The sequence below is a fragment of the Larus michahellis genome, chromosome 5, assembly GCF_964199755.1.
Source record: "Larus michahellis chromosome 5, bLarMic1.1, whole genome shotgun sequence".
NCBI classification, from domain to species: domain Eukaryota; kingdom Metazoa; phylum Chordata; class Aves; order Charadriiformes; family Laridae; genus Larus; species Larus michahellis.
In genome coordinates, this window is record NC_133900.1 from 41555203 (window position 1) to 41571025 (window position 15823).

At 38.8% G+C, this 15823-nt stretch overlaps 1 protein-coding gene across 3 annotated transcripts in view; it reads left to right on the plus strand.

Moving 5' to 3' along the window:
* Nucleotides 1-15823, plus strand: part of RAPGEF2 (Rap guanine nucleotide exchange factor 2) — a 197318-nt gene that overhangs the window by 86506 nt on the left and 94989 nt on the right. The gene's annotated exons all lie outside the window — the stretch shown is intronic.

A 15823-nucleotide genomic window follows, 5' to 3' on the forward strand; every position in this document is an offset into this window, starting at 1 on the left:
TAGAAGCTCTTTTTGTTGTGCTTGATGTCCCTAGCCAGGTCTAATTCCAAGGCGGCCTTGGCTTTCCTTGTTTCATCCCTGCACGCTCTGGTGGCATTCTTGTAATCCTCCCAAGGGGTCAGTCCCTTCTTCCACTTATTATAAACTTCCTTCTTCCACTTGAGCTTTTTCTGAAGCTCCCTGCTCAACCATGCAGGTCTCCTGCGTCCCTTGGCCGATTTCTTTCTCTTAGGGATGCACCGATTAAAGCTGCCATATTTTTGGTGACACAATGTAAAGCTTAATCTTGTTCTCCTATTTAATTTCTGTAAATTGCAACAGTGAAATTTATTCTGACAGCTTAATGTGAGGAAGATTCCCCCCATATTTTACTATTAACAGTTGTCATACTTCTCCTTTTCTTTAACGTATCAGGCACATATTATGGTCAAACTAAACATTCCCCCTTCCCACCACGACCACTAAAATAGCGAAATTAACACTTGGTCCCCTCACTGTTTCCCATGAGCTTCTGTACCCTGAAGCAGTTCACATGGTAGAATGCAGTTTATGTACGAAGGTCCAGAAAATAAATGAGCAGAAAGTACGATTCCCTGAAGGTTGTCCTGGTTCTCCTGTGTTTTCACGTGGCCACTGACAGCAGTAATGTGACAGTCCCTCAAAATATCTTTTGGAATGGCCTCCAGCATCCCTAGGACTGCTCCATGCTCTCATCACATTTGCTCAGCTGCTTGGACTTCCCGTGTGGTTTTTGTTCCAGGACTTTGCTTCTAGTGTAAATTTTACCGTGGTCTTTCATCTTATTTGCCTTGGAGCTGCACTACAAAAACGTCTCCTGGATCTCCCACAGCTAACCTTGTGCTTGCCCGTGGCTTCCACGACTGGAGTATGCAACAAACTCTTACCAGCAACAAAATACAGAATTGCTGGGCAGTTTTTCTCAGACTGGTAGGGCTCTGGTGCTTGGGGTTTTCTGTTTTCTCCTAGAATTCTTCCAAGACCGTCTGGATTGTGTGTACTGTGCTGCTCGGGCAAGCTGCAATGCTGACTTGCCACATGCAAACCTGGCTTTGCTCGTCTTTAACTACTCACTCATGTATGCGCTTTCCTTGCTGTAGCCTCTTCTTTTCCTTCCTTCCTGCTCACATCCAACCAGTTATCCCCTCACCGTTGCACATGGCGATGGAGAGCTGCCCTCCCTTTGCCAAATTCACAAATTTTACAGATTTAAGTTTTTTCCTCTAGCTAAAAGATTCATTTTTGAAGTTGAGATTACATCTGCTTTTTCTCTCTTCAAAATTAAAAGGGGGGTACCTATTTGAATATTGATGACTGGTCTTTCCTATACTAAAACAACTTAAAAGACGGAATGGAGTATCAAATTCTACTGGAGAGCCATTGAAGAAGTTGTGGACTTGCTTTGAATGTGTTTGAAGCAATAACAAAACTAAATTTGTGCAAAAAAAGATTTGTCCTTGTCCAGGTGTGTCCTGATTAGCTTAAGGAAGTAACCTCTCTCAAAAGAAAATGTGTTTGGGATTTTGGCAATTTTTTATTTATTTTGACAAAAAGTGCATATGAGTATAATAATGCTGGAGCAGAGCTCGTGGCTACGTACATGCATTTATACAGCTTTATGTATCCTGAAAAATACTTCCTAATTTTTGTGATGCCTGGGATGTGCCTTTTGGTGTGGTTTACGTATATCTAACTGATGATACATTTTGAGTAGAGAATTGTCTTTGAACAATCTCTTGGGTGAATAAAATCCTCCTCTCAATATATGACCCTAATATGTTTGCAATTTAGGGTTTATTAATAATGGCTATTGCTGTCTGAAGCTCATGGGGTGAGAGAACAAAACTGGTGCTTTAAATGAAAGAGACTGACCAATATACACAAATATTTAAACCAAGATAAATTTTGAATTTGACTAAAAAGGGATTTAGTTATTTTTTTTGCCCTGAGCAGGAAACTGAGAGTTTTAGAACAACGGATTTGAGGGAGGCTCAGGGTTGTACTTCTGTGAACTGCTGGTTTAGTTATTTAAGTTGCAGAGGGAGCTGATCAAGGGCTGTGCTGAGCTTACCGGGCTTTTCCCTGTTTGAGTTTTCCTTATGGCTAAGGTTTTACAGCGCCATGATGGAAACACAAAGACCATACATTGGATCCTTATAAAGTAAAATAACTCCTCAGGTTATGGTTTAAAGTCTACTTAAGAAATTACTTGAAAATGTGTGCTTTGGATTTAGTTTGCCCTTGGAACTCTTGGTCTTTAATATTCAACTTTATTTTTTTGCTGCTAGTTGATTCTGCTGGGTTTTTCCATGACCTGTTTGTTGCTTCATTACTTCTGTATCTGGCTAGCGCTGTTCTGAAGCCACGCTAATGACTGTCTCTCAAGGCTGGTGGGAAGGTATAGAGTTCTGGTACTGCCATGGGCTGACCCTCAGTGCCATCTTGTCTTCTGTCTGGTTTGAATGCCTTGCTTCAGAATTTAGTCCATCAGCTGCAGCTGAAGCATGAAGGAGAGTGAGAGTGATCATAATGGTTTAATCTAGGACAGAGTGAGATCACAAGATGAAGAAAGAAGTTGGAAGAAGTAGTGGAGATATCAGTCCATTTATGATTGAGTATATGTCTACCGTTAATTACTCGCAATGGATTTTTAAATAGACATTGAGAAAGCAACACTAATTGCTTTGTACCATCTGCATCCACCTAAAAGACTGTGTATGTCCTTTGGGAATGCAGATGTTTACTGTTACCTGCAAGCACAAAATTAGATTATCACAGTGCATGTGACTGTGAATACTTTTTGAGACTCAAACTCCTGTAGAAAATAAAAGCTTGCTTACAAGGGAGAGCGTTTTATTGGGAGTGCCTGATCTGGCCATCTACCTTGAATCTGTTCATCTCCGTTAGTATCATGGCCAGTGTTACCAGTGAAGCCTGGAGCTCGCTGATGGGTGGCATCACTCTCCTTCCTCATGAGGTGCCGGAGGAGCTGGAGCTGCCGTGGGTCTGTCCCTGCACTCAGCTACCCGAGGGCTGGCTAGCAGGGAGGGCGTGCAGGGAGGCTTTCAAGCCCTCTGAATCTGGCTTCTTCCCCTCAGACACAGCCAACTCCAGGTGTAGCTGAATTACCCAAGCCATAAATTAATGGGGCCTTGTCTTGTTGTATCACCTGCTGTTACAGCAAAGCTCGTGGTGCAGAGCACATGCTGCTTGAACCAGTAATGTCAGCTGAGACCATCCTTACTGTTTGCAGAAATTGGTATACAGCTTTTTAAGTATGAATACTAAAAATGTTTGTGGTTTTTTTTTTTTTACAGCTAAATGAGTTTGGTGTTATGTACGTTTTTGCTTTATTCTACCAGTCTCCTGTTCTGCTGAATAATTTAAGAGTTCATTGAGGTTTGAAATTGGTCATCTTCCAAGTGTGCTGCCAGTATCTGAGGTGTTGAGAAACAGAAGAGCACACAGTTTCTAAATGATGAGATTGGGTGGTGTCTGGCATTGTTCCTGTCAAAACAATTATTTCAACGCTACTGGAACTTTGTTCTTGCACAGCTGATAAAATGTTAAGGGACTTAATCTATTATGCTGGCATCTTTTGAAAATAAAAATAGAAATCCAGTGTAGTGGGGGCCAGTGCTACCAGGCTTTCTTCCAAGTTTGTAATGAGGAGATGGGAAGGTAACAAACAAAGAAGCAGAAAGTGTCAAATGACCTGAATAACTTTTAAGTGAGCCCAAATGTGTCTGTTTTCCTCTTAAGGCGGAGGGTTCAGGGATGGAAATGCTCTATCCTAGGAGAGAAGCCAAGAAGCCCTCACAAGCTGACAAATGCAAGCCTTGTACTGGTTTCTAGGTTTAAATCCTAGAGCTACAGACTTCTGTCTCTTTCCATATGAAAGACCTGATGATGGACTTGAGAGAGTCTGGATCACCTGCTGATGCTCAAGGGTATTGGTGGAATGTTCAGAACAACTTCATGCACTTTCTATAGAGAGACACCATTAATTGATGGTGTAGAGCTTGTAGATTCAAGAAGTCCTTGTTCTGGTCCGGTTTCTCATTGTTTCACGCACGGTAATTGTTAAGCTAAGTCCAGATGGCATTTCCTGCCACTGTTCGCCTCTAACAACAACAACAATTATAAAAAAAATCGAAATGCTTGTTATGTAGAATAAGTATAATAAAATTTTTTCAGTGGGATGTGAGTATAGGATGTAGGTCAATGCTAAGGAAAACACAAAATCTGGGGGTAACATGGAGAGTAGAACTTTTCTGTGTAAGCATGAGTGCATCTTAAGGAAAAATTCAAATCAAGCAAGCAGAGAGGTTTAACAGACTAGATTTATAGGGGATGATATCAGAAAGTAAGTAGAGGAAAGGAGAGAATCCTTGACAGGTAGCTGACAGAGGAAATATAATCTTTGACCTCTATGAATGATACCAACTCTTACATCCCATTTTTTTAGATGTTAAAACGTTGGCGTTAAAATTGTGGCTATTTAATGTTTGAAAAATGTGCTGAAATGGTGGGCTTTTTGTTTTTACTGGGAATGTTTTAGCATGCTCTATAGGATGGATGGGAAAAACGTGCATTCCACTGAAAACTTGTTTTTCCTGAAGATGTTGACATACCCTCATTGTTGAAAAAGAATTGGTGCTTCTTAGTTGATACCTGGTTTCTAAAATGTGCTGCAATGAAAACTGGCCCTGAAACAGTATGGTTTTTATTGCTGACTCTTCTCTTTATCTTATTTTGTGTCTCATTGGTTAGAGAGACCTTTCTAATCCCAGCATTAAGGTTTCTAATGGAGCATGTCACAATTTGAAGTAATTGAGAACAACATCTAATCAATCTTGGAAACATTGTTCCTCTTTGCTTTTGCTTTTATTGTTCTTCCGTACATTATAATTATGTGATATTCATTTAATTTCAACAGTTCTCACTTATACTGTTATTTTCTTTGTAAAATTTCAGGCTTGATTTTAATATTAAAAAGCTGTTATCTGAAATTATAGTAAATTACTTGCATACAAATGTGTATGTGGAAAAAACCTGAGAGCTCTTTTTTGAGAACTTAAGGAGGAGAGAACTCCCTATGTAATAAAGTACGTGGTTATTTTCAAGTTAAATGTGAGACCTGTTGTACCTGGATATTCACTACTGCTTACATTGCTAATTTAAGATATCTATCAGAAGAAACTGTTTGGTTTTTTTCACAATTGATACTGCAGATGGTGAGATGACCTGTCCTGCAATCTATTCTTTCTGATTTAAGGTTTCTTCTGATTCAATGCTCTAGTATTTAAGTTTTTGAGGTTTAGTACGAACCCGCAAAACATTAAAAAACCCCTCAGTTACTTCATGAGATTCTTGCTGAGGGCAAAAGGAAGACCGTGTTTGTTTTACATGCTCACAGGGTTTCTAGGCAAGTTTTATACATGTAATGAACTGAGAAGTTATCTGGTCATTGCTTACCCCAAAATAACAACAAAATGAACCATGTGCAAAAAAAATAGCATGAAGAATACCAAAGAGGGAGAAGTTTACTCATGTGGAGAGAGGGGACGGAGTGCACTGCAGAGCAAGAAGGTCTAGATGCTGGTCTAGGCATGATATGCTGGGGAAAAGACCATTTTCATCAAGGCTATGAAGTTTTCACAGCCTTAACATTAACTAGACAAGGAGGTCCATTTTAAATCTTGAAATTGGAGATAATTTGTTACTGCTGAACAATTATATTTAAATGAAGAATATAGAGAGTGGAAGATCATGCTTACCATAATTTGTGAACTCTACATAAAAGTCAAGAGGTACCTTATAGAGTTCATCCTGTGCTTACAAGTGCAAGACTTAAAAGTCTTTTTATAGATATATATTACAAAATGTCCAAGAAAGATCTTGAGGGAAGTCCGATATAAATGTGATATGGGATGGCTGTCGCTGCATTTAGGTTTGGGGTATATGCGGGGAAGAGCCTTTTCTTTGCCTTATGTGGAACTTGGGTGATCTAAACTTCTATGGACTTATCTTTGGTGAAGGACAATCTTGATAAGCTGAAGTAATAACTCTTACTTACTGATGTATTTGCAGGACTGTAGAAAGGTGGAAGGAATCAAAACTATTGTTTTGATTATTAGCATGATTCTGCTACTATAATTCTTCTACAAATAGTGTTTTTAACAAAATGTTATTCCGTACTGTAGAAGACTTTAAAATGTCTGGGAGTTTTCTTTCAGACAATGCTAAAATTTTCAAATGTTTCTAAAAAATAAATCCAGGGACACTAGCTTTAGTATAACATGGTAAGTGAGGGATAATTTATTTTCAAATTATAACCTAAATAGCTGAAACAAAATTGTCAGTATTACTTCACCGTTTTAGTTGTTTATTCATTTACATTTATAGGGCACTTATTACAAAGATATCTTGAATATATCTGCATTGTACTAATAAGATTTATGGAAACTAGTTATTGAGGTCATGTGTTTAGCCTTCCATGTGAGTTAATAAGTGGGGGTGGAAAATGTCAATATGTATGGTCTTATTTTACAACTAAAAACCTAGATGGCATGTCAAGCTATTAATTTTTAAATTTTTTTTAAAAATACGACAATTTCTAATACCTTAATTATGGAAGTCTACAGGGGGACTTAAAGAAGCTTACTTTACGTTTTTCAAGGTAAAAAACAAGAGAACAGTCTTCATTTAGGATCTAACATCTAAAGGCTTTGTATGAGGTTGGAAAAATCCTCCTCTGTTTTAATGAATTTCATGAATGTTAACAAGCCAAACTGTGTTCAGACAAGGTCTTGCCTCTTAAGTAATGTTTTCCTACTACTTCTCATTCTTTGAGACCATTATGTAGATCTTGTGATGTCACAGTAAGCTCCATGGCAACACAGACGTCATTAAGATGAAGCACAAGCAAAGCTGTCTTTATTCAAACCATTCATTAGTTATTTTTTTTTTTTTTTAATGATAAAAAAGTAGGTTAGGAAAAAAGCTTTCATCTTTGAATGTTTTCCAAGATAAAGTAATAGGAGAACTTCTAATTTAAAAATAAAATAAGGAGAATTTTTTTTTTTTTCCCAAATAAAGGTCTCTTCTTTCAGCTGCTCTGATGAGGTACCAGCCTCCTAGCTTTCTGTACTGGAGATGCTGCAAAGAGGAACTGCTGCAACAAGCTGAACTTTGTTGTTGACACTACTTCTGTGTTCCAGTTTTGTTTATCTATGTATTTGTGTATATAGTTTATAAATACACAGCTAGAGCTTTACAGGAAAATTTCATAAACACATTTCTCTTGTTTAGTATATATGAAAGGGTCATAAAGCACCCTAAGTGCTATTCTAGTCTGAAAAGTATTCACGATTATCTGCTGCTATAAAGGCCCTGAGCACCTACCCTCATTTGCAGTAAATTTGCAAAACAATTTGTTATTCTTTATAGCACTTTTTCAGATTAGGTTTTCAACCATTTTTCAGCTTAACTTTAGTTTTAAGGTAACATTATAAAAAGCTAAAGTGAAAAGCAACAAATCTGAAACTTTACTGTTTTTTCTTACTGAAACTAGTAAAACTCGCTGCCATACTGAGTCTTGAAACCAGGTAAAATTTTAAAATTAACCACGCTTTTCAAAACAGTAGTCTGTACTAAAAGAAAAACTGTGTGAAGATCATAAGGCCTACGTTTCAGGGGTTGGCTGAAGGGGCTGTCTCTGGAAGCAAACCTCCAGAATCTAGCTAATTTCAAATTATTCACTGTTTCACTGTGGGTTTTCAGGACCTTCTTTTGAAGTGCTTTCAGCAGTCAGCTATAAATCACCCGATTAATGCAACCTCTGATCTGGGTTGTATTTGCATAAGAAATAAAGAAATCCCTATGAGTATTACGTAGGCTGTCATCTATAAGGATGCTAACTAAACGTGTTCAAAATACTGAATAAGTTTCGGAAAGCTTTCAGCTGGAGTTCAAATTAACTTTCACACATTTTTAGCAGCAATTATTTAGAGCATTGATATACTATAAATGTGCTTATCCGGTAATTTTAGTGTCCTTCACGTGGACTAGTTAGACATCTCAAGCGTTCTCTGTCTGGCTTGCTGGCTTCTTTCTGCCTCTGCACCCTCCTGCTGCAGCACCCGGGTTATTGCCCATGGCACCCTCGTTCCTCTTCCCCCACAGGCAGCGGGCAGTTTGGGTCCCAGGGCAAGCAAGGAGCTGCAGGGATGTCTGAGGCTTAGTTTTTACCTCTTGTGAAATTACTCCCTCCCTAGCACCGCCCCCCGCCCCCCCCCCCAAGTATTATTAAGTGAGATGTACTCAGCTGTGATGCTGTGAGTCCCTTCCCTGACAGGTGAGCTGTTGTATCAGAGCCTGTAAACACCTAAGCTATCATGTGACACTGGATAAGTCTGATCATCCTTATCTGTGGTATGTAGTGAGCTCACGTCTCCAGGATTTGCAAACAGTGACAGGTTTGCAAATGCCTCTTCAACTCCTATTCCCGTTGCCAGCATCTCAGTTTTCCTTTCAACTGAAAAGCATCTCTGTAAAGCAGCTATTTGCTCTTGCTGAAAATAGTGCTATCAATAGAATAACATTGTGAGAATTAACGAAGTTTTAAAAAAAAAATAAAAGGTGAATCTACCGATTATTTTGCTATGCAGATGACTGCCACGTTTTAATTAAAAATAATATTTTAACACAAGTCAAAGAGCAGCTTGGGGATTCACTCACATACTTGCTTATTTTTCCTAAAAGGCAGGCACTAATTTGAACGAGAATCAGAAACATCAGCCTATATAATACAATTATATATATATATCAAATTATCAGATAACGATCCTCTGTCTTTTAGCTGCCAAACCCCTTGCTTTCATAGTTTCCAGTGTGTGGCTTTAAGCGTGGGGAAAGCTGCTGCTGCCTCCCCCCTTGCCCCCTCCCCAGCGGAGGGCTGTTCACGTTCTAGCAGCTCTGCATGCATGAAGGCCTCTGTCTTTTTTTTTTTTCTTTTTTCTGAGGGGTCAGAAAATGGCCACGCCAAATTTAGTTTTCATCAGAACACTTAAGCGCTCCCCTAGGGACGGCTTGTGCATGTATGCACACTTCTAAATTGGAACTTTCTTCTTTTTTTCATCCCCGGCAAGGGCGAGTCAGGTGGAGGAACAGTCTGGGTTTCACAGCACGATCAGGGGAAACACAGCTAAAACCTATCTCGCTTAGAATAAGCCATTAAGAGGGACTGCTGTTTTTAATTCTAATCTGGAGGTACCAACATGAAAAAATGGTTTTTAATTAAAAAAAAAAAAAAATACAGGAGGAGGAACTTGACTGAATCCCTTACTATCTCCCTAAACAGCAGATAGAAGACAGTCCTGGTTTCCCCCTCTCTCCCCCCCATCTAGACATCTACTAAATACCGCTCTGTAATATTTCATTCAGGAATTCAGCGTGGCTGGTTTGCTTTAGAACTAAATCTAACGCGTTCTGGCATCGTTGCAAGTTAAACGTCGATTATTACATCAAGGTTTGACTTTGGGATTTGCCAGAGACCAGATGTTCTGCCCATGTTTGCTTCTGTATCCCCAGGGAGTAACTGATGGGGTGATGGAGAGCAGGTGCTGGTCATGGCCGAGGTCATGGTGCTGGTATGAGGGAGCAGCACGTGCAGCAAGTGATCCATCCAGAGGAATGGTGGCTCCTCTGTGCCCTGGGACTGAGAAGTGGAGAGCAGCGGGAAGATGGGAAACGCAGTAGAGAGCACGGGAATGTAAACAGTGATGGCAGTAATTGCATTTGCAGTGGGGGTGCTGCCCAAACGCAAATGAAGACTCTTTGGCTTACATAGCTTCAAATTATAAATGTGCTTAATGCAGTACCTCTGTATTTCATTTTGGTAGTTTTCTGTGATTCTCCTAAATGTAGATGTCAACTGGAGCAATGTAGTTTTCACAAAGAATTGTATTGGGTTTATGTAACTTAAGATCTCTTTTTATTGTTAATATGTTAAAAGTGTGAGAAACTGAACTCAACTATGCATAGCCTTGTGCTTACAGATCTATTCAGGCACAGGCGCAAAGAGAAAAGGACTGGTTTCAGGGAAGGTGGGAGAGGGAAAATGTTTACTTTAATCTCTGTGTATATTTAGATGTCCCGCATTGGCAAATATTGCACAGCAGTGATCTTACGCTTATTGTACATCCCACTTGAAAATTTCAGAACAAAGAAAGCTTGTCAATACCTGACTTCTAGAGTTTTGGCATAAATCTCCGCAATGCTCATGTGTTATATTTCTACTTTTAATATATTGCAGATTTTTTTTTAAGGAAACAAAATTTATATGGAATTCATTTCCTTGCATAAATGTACCATAGCAAATTCTAAGAACTTGAGAAACAAGAAAATGTGTTATTTGTATTTTTCCTTGCATTAGAACATATCTAAATGGAATATAGTTTTTCAATTAGAGGAAGTGCCAATTAAATAGACTTTATTCTAAACCGGCAACTTTGTTCCAAAAATTGTATTTACAAATACATAAAACTATAACAGTATTTTGCTCTTAAAAACGTGCTGAAGAACGTGCACCATATAGATGACCATACTTCGTGGAGCTTTCTTTGAGGAGACTTAGATGTAGTTTTGCTAAGACTTGTAATTCACATGTGAACTACTTCCTGCTTTAAGCTAACGCAAGGTGGTGAATATCAAAAGAAAAAAAGGTTAAGACTGCATAACCTAAATTTTTGTATGTCCGTTTTAAAACATAGTTGGCAGTAGTGAAATTGGGTTTTCTGCGAGCGATCTTTGAGCTTTAAGAGGGAGGAAGAAAAGGGCTTCTCACTGAAAAACCTTTTCTTGGTGCGCGTCGTCAGCGGGGTTTTCTTCAGATTCCGCATCACTTTTGATGAATGCATTTACATTCCAGTGCTGAGAAATAACTTTCCATTTGGGAGCTGGGCTGAGGTGAAAACAAGAATGTGGAGGCCCCGGGCGAGGGGACAGGGCTGAATGCTGACAGGGAAACGTTCCCTCTTCAGTAGCTGCCGCCTTCCCTGCGAGCTTTGAAAAGAGCATCTGTGTGTGTGCGAGTACCAGTATGTCTGGGGACCTGGGGAAATGGATGGGGCACGTCTGGAGAAAACGGCTGTGTCCGCCAGTGTCACGATGATAACAGAAAGGATAGAGCTAGTCCCCCTCAATACCTGGAAGGTTTTGGCTGTCTCTACGCGTAAGTGCTTTCAGAAATTAATGCGTTGCTTGTATCCTTAGGTGTTTCAGTTAATGGAGGTATGTTGTCGTTTGGGTTTGTTAGTAAATCTAATAAATTTGAAGGGGAAGAAATGCAGACAGCTGCCTCAAATTATTCTAAGGTTGCTGTTTGTTAGCCACTGCACTAATTGTAGTTTTATAATGGAAAAGGTTTTTATTTTTTAGTGAAAACTGGAAGTATAAACTTGGGAAACATGGAAGCCTTTAGCTTCCACTTAAAACTTGTCTTCTATTATCCAGCATGTTATAATCTGTAGTACATCTGTTCTGTAGACAACTGTGTATGTTGTAAGATATATATGTACTGAGGTACACTTTTTGAGGAGGGAACTGTCATCTACAGTCAGCGTAAACTCAATTTTAGAATGCATTAGAATGGAAATTGAGTTGTATATTACTTACATGTATTAAATACCTGCTTTTTATACATATAGTGAGCAAAAGTAGGTGGTTTTTTTAGTACTAATGAATTTACTTGGAAATAATGCTTTTGAATAGTCAAGCGGGAAATTGGACTTTTTGTCAATTGATTCAGGGAACAGTATAGTTAGAGGGCAGTTGGTTGGGGAGAATATTTAACCTTGTAAGAGTCTGGGTTTTTTTTATCATCCGCTTTCAAAATTGCTACTGTAAAGTGAATTCCTGCAAATAAAATTGTTTTGTATATCTTTAAGGTTTTTTTTTAAAGTAGATTTATATTCACATCCTGCATTCAGTAGGTTTATGGGGAATAAAAGTAACTGTGATAGAAAAGGACTCCAGAAGTGAGGTTGCCTCTAGGACAGGTACTGAGGAGAGCATCTGTGAAGTTTAATACTCAGGGAACCTCAAGTCAGAGCTTAACGTGGTAGCAGCAAAAAAAAGTGTTGGAAAAACTGCTGCAAAACAAGGTTCTTTGGGGAATTTAGGTGAGGCCGCAATATCCTAACCAGGCAGCCTTCTGGCTATCTAAATTACTGTTATAACCTTTATATCCCATGTTGACAGCCACCATTGCAGAGATAACTTTAAACTGCCTGAGCTTCCTTTGGTGAAATTCTCTCATGCACATCACTGATTGGGAGAAAATAGTTGCAAAGCTGGGATTCTCTCAGGTGCATCACTGGCTTAATAGTTGCTATTTTTAGGAGCTGAAATTAATAAGGCTTAGGTAGGAGAGAAGATTTTATCTTTACATAATAAGGCAATTTTGAGTGAAATTATTAAGGAATAATATGATACAATCGAATGTGAAGTGTACATTATGTAAAATTCTCTACTGTGTTTTAAACACAAAAATGTGGTTTAACCTTAAGCTCCCTAGTGAAGTCATACATCCACAAGCTTATTTCACACCGCAGTAAGGGAAGGAATAAATTTGTCAAATCCCTGGTCCATTGAAATTGGCTGATAAGGACTTTCTACGTTTTACTTTAGCTAGCTAGTGCTCATGTAGGCTGCATAGTTTGTGATAAATCTGGGTAGTCAAACTTACTTTCTGTGGTAAAGCTGGTCTAGCATCAAAATTTGAAAAGAATAGTGCCTAGCAGAAGTTACTAAAACGGAGCTGGTATTATGAAGATAATCTGTCAGCCCTTCTGCTGAAACTTTATTTGCTGCTACTGTTTCTTTGTGATACCTAAGATCCCTCAAGCCAGTTTGCATGCCAGATTGTGGTCCTTTGTGTGAACCTCTTCTCCTGGTATTTTATAGAAGCCTTTACAGCTTGGGCTTTTTGATCAGCTCACTAAACAGACTGCATCATGTGTTGGGTATTTGCTTCTTTTTACTGCTTACTAATATTTTAGGTAACTTATTTTCAATTAAATCAAGCTTGTTTGGTGGCTTCCTCTGCCTACTGGCCGGTTACTACAGACAGGGATTTCGGGTGGAGCGGAGTGTCACATGAGTCCTTTTTTGTCTTTGCTTTTTGCTTTTGTGCGAAGCTCTGAGAAATTAACTCTGATAAGACTCACTGACTTTGATATCAGTCTTCTGAATTGAAACAGTAGGATTGGCAGTGCCCTGAGATCCCAACTGTTTTTCTGAGTCGTGTGTCAACAGGTATTTGTTTGTGTCACCGTGTGTAGGTATCGAAGTGTGGTTCTACAACAGCTAGTATGCAATACTGTGGTGGATGTTCTACCACAGTAAGAGGTGGACACTTCTGAAGTGTCCAGACGTAGTGGACAGTGACAAGAGAATTTCCTGATTTTCACTCATTATGTGAATTCCTCGCTGATGATGAATTTTCAGCAGCAGATTGGAAGTCAGGAGGTTTGGCTGGCATGTCATGTCTGAGAACTGCAACACTTGAAAGGTCATTTAACTTTCTTCTGCCTCGATTTACTTGTCTTCTTGCCTACAAAACTTCACAAAGATTACAAAGTTTGTTTGCAGCCTGCATTGTCTTGTGATCTTTGGTCAAAGATAATATATACGTGTGATGCACTGTCTGCTCTGATAAATTTTGTGCTGTCATAGGAATCTGAGCAGTGCAGCGATAACGTGGTTATTTGCTGTGAGAACCAGTGTGTAACCGGGAACAGAAATCAAGAGTTTTCTTTATAGTAATTCAGTGTGTGCCTTCTGTCTTAATATGTTGACTGCCTGTTTCCTTGTGCAGAAGGGTAAAATCCAAACAAGTCATTCAAGAATAGAAAAGCACATCCAAAGTACAGCTTTTTCTTTTTACTGTGTTTGCTAAAGCTTGAAACTTTTGGATGTCGGCAGTGATTAGCAACAGGCAGAAGTTTAAAGTTGATACTTAGAGACAGCAATAGAAGAAGAAGAAATGGTGGAGTGGAAAAGTGCATATGCATTTTCTGGTGAAATTAGTGTTTGCTATGAGGCTAGAAAATGGGCTGGCAAAAAATACTACAGTAGTGCATTCTAGACTAAAACCAATGGTTATGAAGAGGGGGACAAGAATCTGCAAGAGGAAAGGGACTATTTCTGTGTTTAATTTCAATTAGAATATCAAATAAATTGACTTCCTAATCACCGTTTTTGCATTGTTGTTTTTCAATCAATGAGTTGATTTACTTTCTTCTCTCTCCCTCTCCTTTCCTTTTTTTTTTTTTTTTTTTAAGGAAAAACTGTGCATGTGGATCAGGTTAATGACCAAGAAAATAAGTTTGTCGCTTTTGCAACAGTCTAATGAATCAAGATAATGGCTTCATTTTCTGGTATCTTTAAGAGTAGTTGAAATTGTATAAAATTCAAGATGGCATTGTAGAGTAAAGCACCCTGTGTTTTGTTGCTGGACTACAGGAGGAAGCATGTGTTTGCCTCTAGGAAAATACACATTTTGTCGAGAGGCTTCTTTATTGAATGTTTCTTTTCAAGAGGCTTAGTATTCTGGAAAATTTTTTCTATTGTAGAAGTCCCATGTACCATTAAATGCGATTATTATTTTGATGAATAAGCACAGCTGGCATTTCTTTTCAATATCTGACTGCCTTCTTTTTGAGCTATAAACGTGCTGTTGTCAAGAGATTAGCCTTTGGGGTAGCAAGTTAAATTGTTCATTTCTACTAATTGCCAGGCGGGACAGGAGAATAGATATAAACTGGCTAGATATACAGTTCCGAATCGTATATGAACTTCAGTTTGCTTGTTATGAGGTAAAGTTTAAAAAAAGCTACTTTTCACAAACATCGGAGCTTAAGTGTGTCACCCTGTGCATTACAGGGTTGGTTAAAATTCAGATTTTACAATTTTATTGAGTCGGGTTTGTTTTTCATAAACTTATTTAATACCTGTTACCCTGTGAACTTCAGGTAGGAAGGTTTCCCGTGCCAGTTGCACAGTTGAAGAAAGGGAAAAAGGCTAAATAGTTGCATTGGCTCTTGCCAAATTTTAGGGCAGGATTGTTCCAGCAGGCTATAAGAGGGGTCCTGAAGTTCCAGGCATTTTGTCATCTGCCCTGCCTCTCTGCGACTGGAAAGCTCCGACATTGACCTGACAGGCTTAAATATGAACTAGCCGGAGGGTGAAGCACACACCCCAGAAACAAACTTTAACCGGTTGTCTTTTCTTCCACTCCGATGGCTCACGATTAAGGATTTAACCAGGAAGATCTTGTATTTCACTGAATTATGTACTGGTTCTCTGCACTCCACCTTTACAGCTGCATTTTGAGGATTCTTTGCTGTTAAGTCTTGCAGACACACACATTCATTAATATGGGCAGAGCACTTCAGAAACTGAAACTAAAATAGCTCTCTACTTTATCCCACAGGAAGCAAAACAGTATCATGCTTAATTATTGCACTAAGGTGGGAATGTGTCATGAAAGGCAGAACAACCTTTTGTCCTCATCTGTTCAATTTGGGAATACTCTCACATGCAGCATCCTTATGTTAATTATTTATTTTAAGTAAAGAACACAGCTAATTGAAGTTGATAGCCTTTTCATTCTTTCCTTGGTATGCTAGTTAGCTTTCTTCATAGAAATGCAGATGGCTTAAGTAACTTAATACTGTAATGTCAGAAGATACTAGATCAAACTCTGTAATGTAGTTCAGAATCAACCGTGCATCTTCAG